Source organism: Dasypus novemcinctus, chromosome 4 (genome assembly GCF_030445035.2).
Source record: "Dasypus novemcinctus isolate mDasNov1 chromosome 4, mDasNov1.1.hap2, whole genome shotgun sequence".
Classification (NCBI taxonomy): domain Eukaryota; kingdom Metazoa; phylum Chordata; class Mammalia; order Cingulata; family Dasypodidae; genus Dasypus; species Dasypus novemcinctus.
This window is the reverse complement of record NC_080676.1, coordinates 47,232,128-47,251,242: the sequence shown is the minus strand read 5'-3', so window position 1 is coordinate 47,251,242 and position 19,115 is coordinate 47,232,128. Positions and strand designations below refer to the sequence as shown.

The following is a 19,115-nucleotide window of genomic DNA, read 5'->3' as shown; positions in this document are numbered from 1 at the left end:
TAACACCTAGCACCAACTGTGCATGTACTCAGACAATGAGTTAACTGCATCTTCTCATTTAACTGTGCCTGAATACCATAAGGTAGAGATTATTATCTCTTTGATAATTTAACAGATAATTAAATTGAAGTTCAGAAATACAAAGCCATGAGAAAGTTAGAAAGCAAGAGGACAGTTTTATGCACATAGTGAGCACCAAGGAATAGAAGGGATACAAGCTGAAGAATTAATGGACTCTAAAGATAAACCTTGCTTACTTCTCAGTTTTGCCCAGAGCCTCCTTCTAGGAGATAAAATGGGCAGGCCTCAGTATTTCCCAGAGTTAAATCCATTTCTCCCTCCCTTCTAGAAAATGTAAGTGCTTCTATTTGTCCCCCTTTCCCTTGGGCTACTTTCATTCAAAATATGCCTCTCCAATGATTTTAGAAAACAATGGAGGAAAATAAAATGTTAAATAAGAGACGCAAACTAAAATTTTGACAATATTAGGGGAGAAATTATTTTAAAGACAAACAAAGAATAAAACCTGGGAACACTGAAGGGTTTTCACCTGGTAGCAAACCCTCTTTAGTAACTAAACAATACTAATGCAGAGGTAACACACTGCGCTGCAGCAGTGGCCCAGGAATGGAAACCAACTCGTTCACCAAGAGCTTCTCGCCAGGGAACACTTTCCCCATTGCTTTCTGCCTGGTGAGACCCTTGCTAGCATCCCTCAAGGCCTAGCTCAAATGTCACTACTTCCTTACCTAATCTATCAGCATCTCTCAAATTTCAGAGCACTTGGTACCTTTCTAGTAACTGAATGCAAAGTACTTTTGAACCACAGTAATTTGTAGCTTCAGGTTCTCTCTCCCTCATTTCATTCAGGAGCTATTTGGGGCCATGTATCCTGGAAGCTAATAAACAAGAGAGGCCTAGAACTCATTCTCATGGCGACTGTAGCTCAATGGGAAAGACAAATATTTTACAAATAATTACACAGATAACTATTCAATCATAAATTCCATGTCAATAAGGATAATGCAACGTGCCATGAGGGTGACTATGGGGCAATGAGAGAGGGCAATTTAACAAGTCTGGAGTGGGAAAGATGACCTTCCTGAGAAGCGACCTGTAAGCTGGGTTCTAAAGGACGAGTAGGAATTGGCAATGAGGACCAGGGGACAGAGTTTGTTAGACAAAGACAACAGGAGACCCAACTGCCATGGACTGTGGGGCTTTCCAAGAACACAGAGACTAGTACGACTTGAGAGAAAAGAGGGGCAACAGGTTGAAGAGGAGAGAGGAATAGATAAGTCAAGAATTTTGGGACATGAGATCTTATCCCAACTATAATGAGAAGACTTTTAAGAACAAAAATGACAGTCAGACTAGTTTTACTTTTTGGAAGCAGAATCATTGATTTTTAATACCCACTCCTAGCACAATTCATTACATAGCAGGTTCATAGTAAATGTTTCTTGAATGAAAGACTGATTCATGTGGTTTAACATTTTTCATCAATTAACCCCACTTCCAGATTTTATTTATCCATCTGTAATGCCTGGTCTCTGTGCAGGTATTTAACTAAATTAGAGTTCCAGCAGGAGAGGGTAAAACAAAGATGTTGAAACAAATTAAAGTACAGATTAGTGGCTAATTCCATTATTCTTTGGTGCATAGTGGGATTCTAAGATGCCATAACTACTTTTCTGACAACATAAAGGGAAAGTGATCAAAAGTGATTTCCTTCTGCCTTATACATCTGAATATTTCTGACATGATCATCATTGAACTAGTGGCTAAAATATTGGCGTGCTCTTTGTTTTCTTTTGTGCGCATATATGCTTAGCTAAAACATTGAAACAAGTCTTTGAAAATTTAACTATATGAAATAAAATTTTACATTCTATTTACTCTGAACCTACTCCCAGGTAGTATCTCCATATTAAATGTTACATTGAGATTCTGCTTAGGACACCTGACTTAGAAATGAACAGAAGAGTGGAAAGCGAATGTGGTTCAACAGATAGAGTACCTGCCTACCACATAGGAGGTCCAAGGGTCCGATACGCAGGGCCTCCTCACTCGTGTGGTGAGCTGGCCCACGTACAGTGGTGCTGTGCGCAAGGAGTGCCGGCCTAGTAGGGATGCCCCTGAGTAATGGTACCCCCCGAGCAAGGAATGGCCCCTGTGCAAGGAGAGCTGCCCTGCATGAAACTGCAGCCTGCCCAGTAGTGGTGCCACACACACACAGAGGGCTGACACAGCAAGATGACGCAACAAAAAGAGACACAGATTCCCAGTGCCTCCTGATGAGAATACAAGCAGACACAGAAGAACACTCAGAGAGCAGACAATGGGGGGGCAGAGGGAGAGGAATAAATAAGTAAATCTTAAAAAAAAAAAAAAGGAAATGAACAGAAGAATGAAAAGAGTGCAAGGAGCAGAAATCACTGAGAGAGTATGTTTGAAAGGCCCAGGAAACAGTTTTAATGTACAAGTAAAATACGCAGGACACGTTTTTAAAACCAATTGGCAACACTGTGATACCCAAGAAGAAAATGAATAATCGCTCAAGAGTTCAGAAGACACAACCAGGTTGAGTTGATTACTTCCCTTGATATTAAATTGATGCTTTTGTCTGAAAGGGGCCACCTTTGGGTCACAAGTCATTGCTTCCAGAAGCAAACTAATCATGCCTGCCATTAGCTGTAGAGAAACTAGCACAGCCTAAGAGCAGGGGTACATTCTCAATTCACACAGTAAGCTTATTTTTGTTTCTAGTGAGTTGCTGGTGCCTGGGAAGAGTTGAGAATTGCCATTCCTGGTGTCCTGTTTAATTAAAGTCCTCTCTTAAAAATCCCTTGTTGCCAGAGAATAGCTACAACTTTGGCAGAGTTAGCACTAAGTCTTTCAGCATGGCCCTGTGCCAGGGAGTGTCAATCTTGACCCCTTGGAGGATGATTAGCGGAGAGGGGATAGTTAAACCTTTGTGCCCATTCAGTCCCAGGCTTCTAGTGGAATTGGCAAATACTATAGTGACTATTATTTAAGGAGTAACTGTCTACAAGGAACTGGACTAAGATCATTAAGCCCTTTCACATAAGGTACCAAACAGCAATAATGGCTTCCTATCACTCCTGACAGCTCAGATCTCAACCACTGCTCCAAAGGGGAAAGAATATTACACTAACAATCTTCTTCAGTTACCCACGTTTTTCAATTTCCCTTCATATTACAGTCTATTAGTAATAATAAAAGTAACAAAATTCAAAAAACACTCTCTTCCTGAACTATTTGTGTAACAGACATTAATGAATAGATACCAATAATTTAATATACATATGGAGTATAAGTTGCTAAATGAACTCACCATTTAAATAATATTGAGCAATAGGGAGTATGAAAACAGTGTTAAGAGAGATGGAGGGAGGAAAGAGGAACACTTCTTTCTCTGTAGATACAGAATATTTGCAAATTTTAGAAATTTTAAAATTAAGAGAGATAAAAATATTCAATGATCCAAACCCCAAATTTCATATTTAAATAAAATTGTCTTAGTGCTCATTTTCTACCTGTTTTAAATAATTTTTAGTAATTCTGAAGTTCCTTGAGATATCATATAGTCTTCATGGTAGAAAATGACTCTCATGTATCTGTTATTAAATTATAATAGAAATCATCCCATTACTTACTGTAAGTCTTGATCAACTAACTTAGAATAAATTAAACTTTATACAAAGATCATTAAAAAGTTCCAGTTATTTATCTGACACGGTAAACAGTGCCCCAAATAGGGATGCTTCTGAGAGCTCTAGAGACATCTGGACACTACAGGCAGGGCAGACAACCCCAGGACATCCATACCCATCAGTGGGCCTTATCCTGGAATACATGATAACTCACTTCCCCTAATGTATCAGAGTTAGACTCATTTATAATTCTCCCATACATTGTTCTTCTATCCTATTTATTTGAACCTATAATAGACACTATACCCATTAAATATATGTCCCAGAGACTTAAATCTTCCAGCTGTTCATATGCCAGATGAGCCTTGAAATCTCAACAGAGTTACAGTCAACACCTACTCTCCAGTTCATCAGACTCACTCAGAACAACCAACTAAAGGATGATGATGGACAACGCCCAACCAAGAGGCAGAGAGTATTTTTAACTACAAGCAAGATATTTCCATCTATCTGCTCCATGGGATCTAAGGCCCCTCTCAATCAGAAGCAGAGTTGGACATCACCATGCCCAAATCCTCAAGATAGAGAAATGAACAAACATAAGTGGGGAATGCAACTATGGACTAAAGTAGACTTATTATTATCCTAGTAATGAAAGAACTTGTAATATTGATATAAAGGCAGTGGTCACCAGAGGTTCTGAGAGGAGGAAGAAGGAAGAAAGTGTGTAACATGGGGCATTTTTGAGACACTGGAATCGTTGTGCATGATATTACAATGACGGATAGCAGCATTACACATTTTGTCAAAACATATAAAATTGTGTGGGGCAAAGGGTAAAACATAATGTAAACTATAGCCCATGGTTAGTAGCAATGCTTCAATAAGCGCTCATCAGTTGTAATAAATGTGTCACACTAATGAAAAATGTTGTTAATGGGGGAAAGTGTGGGAAGGGGAGGGGATGAGGTATATAGGAATCCCTTATATTTTTGATGTGATATTTATGTAATCTAAAGCTCCTTTAAAATAAAAAATGAAAATAAAAAAAACAAAAATTAGGAGACCAAGTATTAGATAAGTAAAGAAGTTATATAGTTATTGACATACAGGACTAGAACACAGGTCTCTTCATTCATTCAACAAATACTTATTAATCACCCACAATTGTACCAGGCACCGTTCTTGGTCTTGGGGAGAAACATACAGCATTGAACAAGCCAGACAAAACTTCTTGCAATTATGAAAGTAGTAGAGACTAATACTACAGTATTCCTTTAGCTCTACAAAAATGTTTTGCCTTTGTATACACAATAAGTCCTCAGACATCATTAATAAAGACAACAGCTCTAAATAATAGGAACTTTGGAGATCAATTCTCATAATCACATATGTGTAAGAACACGTGGCACAGTTAAAGAGGTAATAAAACTGGTACTCTTTACACATAAGAAAAAGGATAGATGGCACTGTCACTTCTGTGTAAAGTTTTGGACAGCGAAGTAATACAGATTTAAATTCAAAATGACAGCTGCACTGACTTGAAACATAATAGTTACTGAAGTGAACCTTTATTCCTTTTAGCGAGATGGTTAACTATTCAATGGCTCAAGTATAACTTTCAGGTGTGAATATTGTGACAACTGTCGGCCAATGTTATGTGTAGCAATCACTGTTTTCCTGGTCAGTTCTGTCACAGGAGAGGGCCTTGTCTTATAGTGAAAACTTATACTAGTGATAATCCCAACTTGATTTTTATTAAAGCAATATTCTCTGATTTCATGTTTGACCTTGTTCAATTTTGAAGCATAGTGAGCATTTCATATGACAATTTGACAGTGTTCACCACTGCTATTAAAAAAAAGTAGCGGCAATTTTCAAATCATTTTGAAACATTACAACTAACCTCTTTTTTTCTGAAGAGCCAACATTCATTGCATATATCAAGGAAAAAAAGAGAAGCACTTATGTTGCACATAAGTTATTCTAAAAAGGCAGTTGTTGGGGCACAAACATAGGATTTTATATTATCACCTGGCTTCTTCACTTTTTTCCAGGATGTATCTATGTTATTTAGATACAGACTAAAGGTAAGAAATCCACATTTTAAGAAAATATTTGCCCCAAATTTTACTTGTTTTCCAACTCCTACCCACCCACACACTGCTACCATCAAAATAAATAAATAAGCACACAGGCAAATAAATAAATCTACTTGTTTTCTAAAGCATGCCAGAAAGATAAACAGAACTATAGACCCAGGTGAAGAGATAAATAAGTAGTTCTGTTACTGAAGTACCACCCACAACACATGAAAGGGAGGGTATGGGCTCCAGCAGAGAGCTCCAATTGCACATATGTGCACATATGTAGAAATTAGGCTACATAAGTGGAAAAGATTACTGTTTGGCCTATACTAAAGGAACTAATATTTTGTACAAAAAAAATTGTGGCTGGATACTTTTTTTTTAGTTTAGTTAAAATACTAAACTAAAATTGCTATGGAAACCAGGAAAGTGAAAACACTGTGAAAAGTATGTATTTTTCTATTTCATACTTTGAATCCAAGCTCAGCATCTAAAGGCAGGATTTAGGATATCAAGTGCATTAAGTAGGTCTAGCCTCAGCCTAGTACTTTATTTCCTGTGATGTATCACTATGGTTTTGGATTTTCCATCTGTAGTAGGAACTTAACTTGCATATGTTCCAAAATGAATTTCATGCTCAAGTTGTTTTTCTTAATTAAACTTCCTTTAACAATTCCTAATATGTGCATTATTAAAACTCATTAGTTCCATCTACACTTGCCTGTCAGTTTTTGGCTATGCATTCATATATTGAAGTGCTCTGTTGCTATATATAGGAAGAAAATTAAATAATAAATATGGAGACTTGAGCATTTTATGAGTGTCAGGATGAGAGAGTGCCTGCAAGGCCCATAAGGTTTCACACAAAAGAGGCATTACTGCTAAAGCTAACATGCTGACACATCTCTGATCTATAAAGTCTGCAGTAATGGCAGCAGTAAAGCGTTTTGCCATTGACTAGAATTTCTCTTACATGCAACGAAATAGGCACAGAAGAGATTATATTGACTGTTATAAAAAGAATTCACATAAAAATCCCTCAAAAGTTTAATGCCTAATAATTTCAAATGCCTGGAGTGATTTACTGGTTTTTTCTGACTTCAGTTAAGCTTAGAGTTGGCTGTCTTCCTCTTCACACAGGTTTGCTAAACAAAGGGCGTGTGGGGAAAAGCAGGCTCAGGGGGAAGTCCTTTTATAACATAGAAATATTTGACATTCTCAGTGCGATTCCATTAAGAACAAAACAAACCAACCAAACCCATGACTGTTCGGGAATCATTCTTAGAAACAGTTGAGAATGCTGCTATCCTACAAGATTAAGAGGTTAGCTATCTTTGCTCAAACTTGGTTATCTTTCAAAAGGTATTAAAAAATATACCCTAGATTCATCAAGAGTGTTTACTATTTTAAATATTTTGTTGTTTGGAACTTTTCAAATTTAAGATATAAAAATTGAAATTTCAAAGTCGCTGCAAGTTTTCTTTAAACTTTTCTTTTTATTTCTTAACAAAGCAAAAGAAATGGAAGATTTATGCTTTGGGATGCCACGTGTTAAATTTCAACAAATCACTTTTTTTAAAAAAAGGATTGCCCTTTTCCTTTTGTTTTTCAATTAAATGTGTGTAGTAATTCTTTCGTTTAAATAGCGATAATGTAGAAGAACATTTAACTCTAGTTAAGCATCTCAATATCAGAGAAAGAAGCTTTAGCAAATGTGTTCGCCTGCTCTGAATGTTAGGCCAGTTAGAACACATGGGAAGCTTTCGAGGGACATGTGCAGCTGTCAAGCAAAGCTCAAGCGAATGTAATATCAGTTTTCCACAGTGATAAGCTTTGAGGAATCCAAAGCTATTTCTTGTCACTTCCATTAGGAAACATGCTTCCAATTTTCTGAACTAATTGAGGAATTCCATTTTCCTATCTCTAAACTAACACATTTTTGTGTTACTCTGAAGCAAATGAGAACCACTGACCAAGTCCACCATATTCTTTTTAGTAACATGACCAAAAACATGTATTTAGATAAGATACAGCAAAATGCCATTAATTTTCCAAGGGAACTATTCAATTTTTTCAGTAATTCATAGAATCATCCACTCTATTAGTGGAGAACATTCATTTAACCGGATACCTTGCTCTTAATTTATTGACTATGACGTTAAACACTTATCATATGTCACTCTTTATATTTATTTCCACCTTTATTGGTCTTTCAAAGTGGATCTACTACCTACAAAATTAATCCAGGGTTTGTGTAGGAGCTGCTTAAAGAAACAAAAAAGTCCTCCCTGTTCCAAAGTAGATGATACGAAAAAGTAGGCCAAATTTCCCCTTTTCTTTTGCACTGCCAAAAGAGAAACTGATCTTTTTAAAAGCTCCTTTTTCATATTTTAAAGTCGCTACTACCTTTAAATCAATAGTCAATTATCAACAGTTATATTCTCTACTTCCCCAAAAAAGAGGACTCTCAACCCACCTACCATTCACTTTATTGGTTATTTTCATTAAATATGTTATTTGCTAGCTACCTTTTCAAAAATGAAAACTTTAAAAAATTTATTAAATATTACTGGACTGTGTGGCCAGGAGCAGTGGTTAGAATGTACCAATACGCATACCATCCATTCTTCTAGTTCCAGACTGCACATGAAGCATGTGACTTGGACTAGCAAGAACTAAAGGCAAAACAGCCTCCCAGATAGCTTCTTAAAGACTAACAGACTCAGAGCAACTATTCCTTGTTATTTCTAGTCTTTTGAAAAGCTTGCACAGTCTGCAGAAACAGGAAATATCTAACTTTTTCACTTTGGAATTCTGGAGAGACAAAAGTTGTATATTAGGTTGTTTCATCTTCAAAATATATAGGAACGGCATGTGCTTGCTTCAGAATCAGATTTAAGAAACACACAGAGGAAAATCCAAGGAAAAGTTTGGCAAGGTTCCTCCTTTAATAACCAGAATGTCTGATGTATCTAGAATTCTTGAAATAAGTATTGGAAGGATGAGTGTGCTTCAGATGACATTGAAGAGTGGCCTTCTGATGAGTTTACACATAATGAAGACACCTCAGTACTAAAACTATAAAGGTATAAATTTCACAATCTGTAAACAGAAACCCTTTAAACATACATATTTGGTGCTTTTCTTCAAAAGATTAAAATGTTCAAAAATTCAGTATTTTCTATATTTAAAATTATCTCTACTTTCTTCCATTGAATTTGAATGCCTGAAGTTTTAAAAATTTAACGCATGGCTTTAAATAGAAAAATCCAACTAAATTGATGATACCGAGGTGTCAGAGGCAAAAGGATGGGGGTGGGGGGTGGCAGGTGGGGGTGGGAAGGCTTTCATTAACCTATTTAACACAGGACTGGGACATCTATATCCATCTCTTAAATAAATCAGTCATTTATACGCAATTGATCTGAACCCAGGTAGGCTCCAAAATTGATTCAAAATAATACGATTTTCTGGATTCCAAACCAACTTTTAGTTTTCTAAGTCAATAGTCACTCATTTGGGTGATTAATTTTAATTATATCTGCTGGAACTGATTTTGTCTGCAAATAAAGATGAGCTTTTTAAGAGCTACCAAATAATAATAATAAAGGAAAACAATTTCCCTGAATTCAGATGTAAGAAAATGTCTGGGGACGGGCGCTCACAGCCCAGGCAGAAAGAAAAGCCAGTGAGTGCCAAGGCAGGCGGGGTAGGGATGCCTCAGAAACGCTGCCAGCTGCTTGGTGCACTCGCCAGCCAGCCGGGGCCCTCGGCAAAAAAGCTGCAACGGCGTCTTGGACTAGCCCAACTCCAAGAAAGTTACCTCCGTATTATGGAAAGTCATGCAACTGAATTCCATGACAACACAAGCGGCCAGTCCCCCACTCCCACTGTCTCGATCCGAAGCTGTGACCCTGTAACACTTTAGTGTTCAACCGAGAGAAAGGGGAGGCGGAAGGGGGCAGGGAGACGGAGAGGGCGGGAGGAGAGACAGTGTGAAAGCGGCCAATTTGCCCAGCAAAATTCCCCAGAAGCCAAGACAGCCTCCGAGTCTCCGAAACCGCGGCCGAAGCTGCAGCATTTCACTCGGGCTCTCCCCCTCCACAGGCAGCTCCTCCACCACCGCCGCCTCTGCTCCGTGAAGTACGCCTAGGAGAGGCCTCTGGATCCCGGAGGGAGCTCCCCTCTCAGAGATTTTCAAGGCAAAGTTGGGAGCTTGGAGGGTGGTTTGGTTTCCCCACTGACGCCACGAAATACGGTTTTTCACCTCGAACTGGGTAGCTCCCCCAGATCCACCCCGAGAAGCGAGAGGTGGTTTCGCGTCCCCATCGCATCGCGCTCCTCACCTCAGAGGCACCGCGACCGCATCACCTTCCGCGCAGTGACACAAACCCAGGCAGCCCCCTCCTCAAGAGAAGCGCCACAAACTTACCTTCAGTAAGAGAAATCCACCGAGGGAGCGCCCTCATCCTCCTCCAGTCCCTTCCAGTAATTCAAGGAGACAGTTTTTACAACACTCGGTCGTCAAATTCAAGCTGAAATCGTCAAAGTGTTTTCCAGTTTCTAGACGATTTTTTCTTTTAATCTTGAGGACCCGGTAATTCTTGTTTCAGGATTCTAGACGCTTCTTTTTTTTCTCCCACTTTAAGCAGCCGCAACCCAGTTTTGCCCCCCTCCCCCTTTTATTCACCCACGGACACTTCCAAAACGTGTCGATTGATCCTTTTTCCTTTCCAGATGCAACCACGATCCAGAATCCTCGGGACCCGAAGCCACCTCCATGTAAATCCGACCATCAGGGAAGAAATACAAATGCTCAAACAACGTTACTTCTTTCAGCAGCAATCAAAGAATCCTACTGATCCAATAGACTTATCTCGATTGGAAATTGACCTCAAATATGAATTTCTGGTGCTGATGTCCACTGGAGCGGTTTCGTTGCCCTGTTCGTGTGACCAAAAGAACTGTGATGTCTTTCTTTTCTTTATTCCTTCCTTCCCTCCCTTCTTTCTTCTTCTTTTTTAAATAATCTTCTTGGATTCGGGTGCACTGCTCGCAAAAAATGCCGAGGACCCTGGTTTTCCCCTAATAGAGGTTTCTACTCCAGATCCGTGCAGAATGAAAAATGGTACAAAGATACCCCTAGTGGCTGGAGACGATATTGCAGGGATCTCACTTTTTTTTTTTTTATCATCCCTTCCTCACTTTTTTTTTCCCTCCCCCTGTAGATAACTGGCTGCTGTAGTAGTTAAAAGGGAAGACTGAACCGAGATTAACATGAATAGTATATGACTACTTGAATAAATCGTCTGATCTTTCTCCTTTGTTTTAATTTTAGAGACAGGATCTTCTGCTTCAGTCTTTCTAGTATTCCATCTTTTTACTTCAGAATTTTCCCCAATGGCATTTAATAGCTAAAACGCCAATTTGGGGGCAGCTCAGTTATTTCAAAGCAAATGTGTTTGTTTCCCGAATAGCTACAGAGATCAAAAGAAGCCTCAGTCTTCCTGAGTGATTCTGCTTTTAAAAACCCTTAGCATTTTGCTTCCTTTATTATATGTATTTATTAGACCATCACTTCTTATTTTAAATTGAAGGCGCTCATTCAGCAAAACACGTATGGCTTACGTGAGCCTGTGGTCAAGGAGCAAGATCTAAGGGTAGGTCTCAATGCTGCTTACTTGAATCCTTGTCAATTCAGTGACCTCAAGATTACCTCAGTGTTTCTGACAGGCTTCAGAATGAAAGAGTCTACACAATGAATTTCAGGACTCTGTTGTGATAAGCAATACTTCTCAAAATTTAATGTGTCTACCAATCACTGAGGAATATACATTAGTTTTTTTTTAAATAGAGAAGTTGTAGGTTTACAGAAAAATCATGCATAAAATACAGAGTTCCCATATAACACCCTGTTATATTAGTGTGGTATATTAGTTATAATTCAAGAAATATTTTTATAACAGTGCTATTAACTATAGTTCACCATTTACAATAGGGTTCACTATTAATGCTGTACAGTCCTATGATTTTTAAAAAGTTTTATTCTAGTAACATATATACAACCTAAAATTTCTCCTCTTAACCACATTCGAATATATAATTCAGGGCTGTTAATTACACTCACAATGTTGTACTACCATCACCATCATCCATTACCAAAACTTTACATCAACCCGAATAGAAACTCTGTATTCTTTAAGCATTAACTCTCCATTTCCTACCACACCCCTTAGGAATATTTTTTAGATGCACATTCTGATTCTGTAGGTGCAGGGAGGCAATAGATTTCTGCATTTCTAATAAGACCTCAGAGCACACCTTGATTAATAACGACCTAGGAAACTGGGGGAGTTGGGTTCACTTTTATGCTGGTAAGTGTGGTAAATGCAGGAATCCAAAATTTTCTTTATTAACTGAAAAATAATTGAATTTTTTTAGGGTAAGAGCTGTTATCCACAACCACCTATTTTCTATTTATTGGCTCCCTGATTTTGAGCAGTTACTTTTTGGTCCACTGTAATTTATCTATTAAAATAAAGGTATAAACTCAAATAGACAAATGCACATATTCCTGAATGTGAAGATGCAATATTATAAATTAATCTATAAAATTAATGTAATTATAATTAAAATCCTACTACAGGTCTTCATGGAACTTGAAAGTTAAGACTAAAATGTGTTTGTAAGGGCAAAGGGTCAAAAATAGTCAAGATAATTTTAAAAAGCAAGGTGAGGGAAATTTCCTTATTAACTATTAAGCTTTCTACAAAATTATAATAATTGCAGCAGGGTAACTTTGGCTTGGGGGTAAAAATAGTGTCATGGAATGGAAGACAGACCTGAGAAATCTGTCCTTGCATTTATGCAAACTTGATAAATAACAGGTGGCAATAAACAGCATGAAGAAAGATTATAATTTACACAATAGATTAGCGATATGAAAACAAAAACCAATGCATCCCACCTTCACATTACACCTAAAATGTATTTAAGGTAGGTTAAAGACCTAAAGACTCAAGAGCAAAACTTTACAACTTTTCGAAGGGAATTAGCTTTATAATTTTGGGTGGGTGGGAAGAAAAGGGTTTATTAAACAAGATGCAAAAAGCAAAGTCCACAAGGGGAAAAATGTTAAATTTTATATATTAAAATTTTTAAAATGTATGTACATCCAAAAAGTCAAATTAAAGACTGAGAAAAGATATTTGCAATGACTAGAGCTGAAGAAGTTTTAGTATGGAAAATATGTAAAGATTTCTAATAAATCTATTGAAAAGGACAAAAAATATGACAAAAAAAAGGGGGGGGAAAGGAAGTCAATTTTTGAGAAAAGCCTTTTCAATGTCCAATAAACATCTGAAAAAGTTACACAGTCTCCTTAGTTATTAGAGGAATGAAAGTTAAAATGACAAGGTATCATTTTACAGTCATCAAATTCACAAAAATTTTTAAGTCCAGCAATACCAAGTATTGATGTGTATGTGGAGATCATGGAGAGTACACCACCATTTAACAACTTCAGAGAGCAGTTTAGCAATAGTTGAAGATACTGAGATCCTAAAATGCAGTCTTTTCTATTCCTAGGGAAATTTTCACACATGGACCAAAGACACATGAACATAAAATGCCCACTGCAGAATTACTTAAAGAGGGAAAAAAGTGGAAATAATTTAAACATTTTTTACTAAATAAGTTAACAAGTAATTATAATAATATACTACATACTGTAATATTAGAAACAGTAAAGGGAAAAATGAATGCACTAGAGCTATATGAGTGAGCATGGATGAATCTCAAAACCGTAATACAGAATAACAACAATAACAAAAGCAAGTTGCAGAAAGATACCTGTGGGAAGATACCTTTTATATTTGAAGTTTAAAAATATGCAAAATAATTATATCTATATTATGAGGATATGCATATGTAAGAAAATTATTTAAACATGTATGATAGTAATCAAATCATATTTAGGGTTGAGATTACTTCTGGGAAGGTTGGAGGTTATGAGGAGTCACAAGGAGCTTCAATGGCATCTGCATTGCTTTATTTCTCAAACTGAGTCATGGCTTTATCAGTGTTTATAATACTACATCCTAATTGTTTGTATGCCTGAAATATTTCATTAAAGTGAAAGTTAGAATAGATGATCTCTATGAACCCTTATGAGTATAATAAAAAATTTTAATTAGAATAAATACAGGTAGAACTTAAAAAAAAATAGTATGGGAGTTCAGAATTTCATAATGTGCTTTCTAAATAAAGGTTGTTACCTTTTTCATACTTCTAATATTTGGAAATGGATTGATACTTATTTTTATGATGTGCTTGAGAATTTCCCACTAGCAAGTAAAAAAAATATTGGCTAAATGTGAAAACACGCTTGAAAGAGGAAAATAAAGTCACCCCTAGCTAGCTCCTTCATGCAGTTTTCTTTGACCCCACAGTCACAAGACCTCTAAAATAGTAAAACAGGCAATCAATTGATCATATTCAGTTCTTACCACTTACCTGGAAACTACCAAAGCCAGAGTAGCCCTAAGTCAAACTACAACACAAAAGAAAATTCTTCCAGTATATTTAAAATACGAATGTGAATTGAAATAGGGAGATTGTTAATATTAAATAAGAGAACTGTAAATCTCACTTAAAGGTCACTAAACAATATTTTTCATAAATAATATAAAATAGGGGAAGATATCAAATATAAGAAAGAATATTTTAAGAACCCAATCAAAGAATTGCTATCTTAGCAGTTAATATGCCTCAACTCATGCTGAACTCAAGAAAAATGCCTGGAAAATCATCAACCAATTTTCTACTGTTTAGAACATAGTTTCTGGGAAATCACCAAAGCAGTGACAAGATAATTTATTTTCCTTGGATGATAAGATGGACATGTGTGAATAAGTAGATATAATATTTCTGAAATTTGGAAAAGAGGACAAATTCTTTCAGTAACCACTTATTGACTACCACCTGCATACTGGACAGTCAAAAACATACCATAGGGAACTTGAATATAAAACAAACATCTACAAACTCTTGTTGTCCTATTGACGATTAATTTGTTGATTATAAATGGTTAATAGTTATTCTATTAAATTAATACCTCAGCCATTGAATTAATACCATACTGGACAGGTATTAGATGTTAATGATGAAGATTAATTTTCATTATCATCACGTGCAAACTGGTTTGATGTGTTAAGTTTGACAATGAAGGATAAGGAGGAAAAGGAGGAGAAGGAGAAAAAAGAGAAAGTGGCAGGGTGGAAGAAAGAGGAGGAGGACTTTAAGAATAAAATAAGATCAAACTGTTTTCTCTTGATTATTTATTTGACAGAAGATACAGAAATTCACTTAACCTTTCTACAAATGATTAGTGAATGAATGAGATAATAGATTAAACAATAGAACTCACTGGTTTATGAAGAAAACTTAAATTTGTTCTCTAATTTGATGAGTTTGCTAAACTCTCTTCAGAGCATGAAATTAATAGAAGAGGGAAGGGGGAAATTACTATTACTAATAATAAGAAGAAGGAATTAAGGACCAAGACTAGAACCTAAGTGCTATAGGGCATTCCAATTGGACTGTGTGACTATATTTTCAGCTCTGGTTAAACCCATGATAGGATTACACATTCTATTTTGGTTTCTATACTTTAAAAAATGCTTCATTGATTAATATCAAATGAGTTGTATGAAGAAATGTCAAATGTTCTACTAAAATATAGAGGAGTTTGCATTTATGCTTGCTTTTAGTACAAGAAGAAGGAGTTATGAAAAAAAGATTTTTGGTTATTTTTTTTCGATATAAACTATGTAAACGTACATCTTTTATGAGCAGTTCAAATCAATTAACTTCTTCCTAGTTGCAAACATTTTGGGATGTTGTCAAAGATTGGCATTTTATGTGTGAAAAAAGAAATAACATAAAATACTATAAAAAATACTCTAAGTCTGGGGGAAAAAAAAACCTCTACTATCTTCAGAACTCCACTAAAGTAACCTCATGTTAAATACTCAGGACTGGAATCTAAATGAATGGCTACTGGGAATTATGAAAGGCATAAAAATAGAAAGTATTGTAACATTACAAAGCCTAACTACTGCAAAGGTGGCTGTTTAAGAACAGATTCTTTCTACAGGGAAGAATCTGTTCTCACAATTCTGCTTAATTAGAAAAGACTACTTAAAACACTTGACTAATACTGAATATTTCATATATGTATTGGGAGAACACACCTGCTTGGATGTTAAATTTACCAGGTGCATCTTTCTATTCCATAGTTTGAAGACTGGTAATGGAAGCCAAAGGAACTAATGATAAGGACTAGATATTTTAGGGGGAGATCGTCACATAGAGAAATTTGTGTTTTTTCATAGATTGGTTTGAGATGCTGAAACATATTTTCAAAGGGCCTCTGGGGCTTAAGTCAGAAATAAATCCAGATTTTCAAAACAACCTTGAAATATTTTGATCTGTTAAATAACTTCCAAATATTGGTACCACTGTGTTATAATAAGTAAGTATCTGGTTAGTTTCTTTTTGGAAGAGCTCTTATTTTTTTTCACATTTACCAATTATATTTAATTGATACAAAGATTATTTACTTAATAAACAAAAAATTTTCACTTCAAAGATCTAACCTGGTAATAGCTTGATACATTATTATTTTGTAAGATATTTTTAGTTATGTTAATGTAGATCGTTATGCAATATTTAAACCATTGAATAGTATTTATACTGACCCCATATCTGCTTCAGAAGCCAGCTTTCTTAATATTTTAGTGCTTTTGACTCCATTATAACATCAGCGATTTTAATTACAGCATTGTCTAGAATATGTTAAATTATATAAGATGACCTTTAGTGTACCTTTAGTACTGAAGAAATACAATCAGAAAACCATTGTATTAAACATGACTCATTAAAATATATTGTTGCGCATTAGTTTATTTGCATCTATGTTTCTCATATTAGCAAAATTTACTATAAAATTTGACCTATGTTATGAGAATGTTGCATGAAAATTAATGTTCTGAAGTTCAAGCTGGGAAAGGAAATTTTTGTTACATTGCAGTAATTCCCATCTCATTGACTTCACACACATGGGTTGTGTATTCTTCCTTCTCTGGAAAGGATTTCAAACCAAATTGACAATTAAAAATAAAAATTAGCTTAAATTTTGCTATTGTTCAATTAGTATTTTAATGAGCATCTTCTACCTTAAAATATTTAGTTCCAGAATTCCCTAAAACAGCAATAAAAGTTAAAAACCGACATTTCATAAAAGAATGGATCTCTCTCTCTCAACATAATTCTATTTTACTTTATTTACATCAAACCTGGGAATTATGCCACACATATTTTAAAAATATGGATTTTCCTAAAGTCACTTGTATTTGGTTTTAGAGTTTGTTTTTTTGTACGTGAATAAAATTATGACCTGAAAACAGTATCTTAAATAGAATTATAAAGTCATATTACACCTAATGCATAAGAAGTTGTTTAAAATTCCAACTACCCATTCTGCAATTAGTGCTATTCAGCCTATGCATTGTTGCCTTTTCTCTAAAAATTTCCTAAACCTTCCCTATAGAAATAATCAAGCTAATAAATGGAGTTTTGTTATTTAAAATTTTTTTTTTGTAATTTTCGTCCTTTATTCTAAATCCTACAAGAATGGAGGGAGACAGAACAGTAATTTCAGAACAGTAGTTACTTAAGTAGATTAAGTGGAGAAGGTAATGTCAAAAAAGTTCAAATCAAGATTTGTTATACGTCATAATGTTGATAGACTACCAGGTTAGATGACATGGGTGTTAACAAAGTATGATGGGCAGCATATAATTGTGGGCTTATTTATGTGAAGTACATTAATCCAATTTGCAATTCACATTCTCATCATCCATAAAACGGATGAAGATATAGAGAACATCTCATAGCTGAAATTCATTTCACTGGGGCTCAAACTATCATTAAAATCAGTAGAATGAATTTGAACTAGAGCCCAAAGAGCTGCAGTTTTATGTAGTCCATATTTAGATTCTGAAGATCTAATTCAACCTTTACCTTTTACTAAATAGAGGAAGCCCAAGAAGGCAAATGACTTAATTAAGGTTATACTCCCGGTTAGTGGCATTGCTAATGAGAAGGCATTGCACCATGCCACTTCTGACTTGTTTTGTATTTTTGGGTGTTGGTGTTAAAGTTTCACTGTTCTTAAATATTTGACTACAGCCAAATTTTTAAAACTGAAATTAAACAAACCAAGAAAGTACAAACTTAAGTATACTTAATGTGATAAGCACAATAATAATGGCCCCCCAAAGATATCTGAGTTCTATTTCCCTGAACCTGTGAATACGTTACTTTACAAAGAAAAAAAAATTGCAGTTCTGATTAAGGATCGTAAGATGGGAAGAATATTTTGGTAATATCAGTGGGCTTCATGTATGCAGGACAATCCTTACAAATGGGAGGCAGGACAATTCCAGTCAGAATAAAAGATGTAACAACAGAAGCAGAGGTCAGACAGAAAGGGAGTAAACGAGAGAGAGAGAGGCAGGGAGAGGGAAGGAAAGGAAGAGAGGAGAAAGATATTTGAAGTTGCTATAATGATAGCTTTGAAGATGGAGGAAGGGCCCACAAGCAAAGGAAAGCAGGTGACCTCTAGATGCCAAAAAAAAAACAAGGAAATGACTTTTGCCCGACAGTTTTCAGGAGGAACACAGTCCTGCTGACCCATTTTAGACATCTGACTTCCTGAACTCTAAGATAGTAATTGTGTTTGAAGCCCCAATTTTGTGATAATTTTTTGCAGCAGTAATAGGAAATTAACATACCTAATTAAAAACCTCAAAAGACTTTCTTTTATTCTGGGATTAATCAGTGCTGCCTAATGGAAACATAATGTGAGCTACATATGTAATTTTACATTTTGTAGTAGCTACATTAAAAAGGAAGAAGACTCAGGTGAAATAATTTCAATAATTTATTTTATTTAACTCAATATGTAAAAAATGTCACTTCAACATAAAATCAGTATTAAAATCACTAATGCAATATTTTACATTTTTGTACTGTTTTCAAAATCCAATGTGTATTTTTTATCTAGAACATATTTCAATTTGGAGTGCTCAAAAGCCACATATGGATAGCAACTACCATATTTGATAGGGTAGACTTAGATGATAAGAAACAAACTAAAAATAAAAATTCATGTATTATTCCATAGCCAATTCTAAGAGTTAGTCTCTTATCTATAATAATCTAGATAAAGAATGAGAGGGGGAACTAAAGACATCAGGATGGTTACATAAGCAGTTTTCTGATAACT

At 35.6% G+C, this 19,115-nt stretch overlaps 1 protein-coding gene and 1 long non-coding RNA gene across 20 annotated transcripts in view; one reads left to right on the top strand and one right to left on the bottom strand.

Moving 5' to 3' along the window:
- The window catches only part of NLGN1 (neuroligin 1), a 913,900-nt gene that overhangs the window by 712,647 nt on the left and 182,138 nt on the right, over positions 1-19,115 (bottom strand). For 2 of the 19 annotated variants that reach the window (XM_058295340.1, XM_058295349.1), the window contains exon 1: positions 10,197-10,894. The exons of 13 other annotated variants lie outside the window; for them this stretch is intronic. The gene's annotated coding sequence lies outside the window, so the exon portion shown is untranslated. Of the gene's footprint in view, positions 1-10,196; positions 10,897-19,115 lie in introns of those variants that run through there. 4 more of the 19 variants (XM_058295347.1, XM_058295333.1, XM_058295336.2 and 1 more) reach the window with 4 other exon arrangements.
- Positions 9,789-13,135, top strand: LOC131278206 (uncharacterized). Its single transcript, XR_009185478.1, has 2 exons — positions 9,789-10,201; positions 10,502-13,135. It is a non-coding gene; the product is annotated as an uncharacterized lncRNA (long non-coding RNA).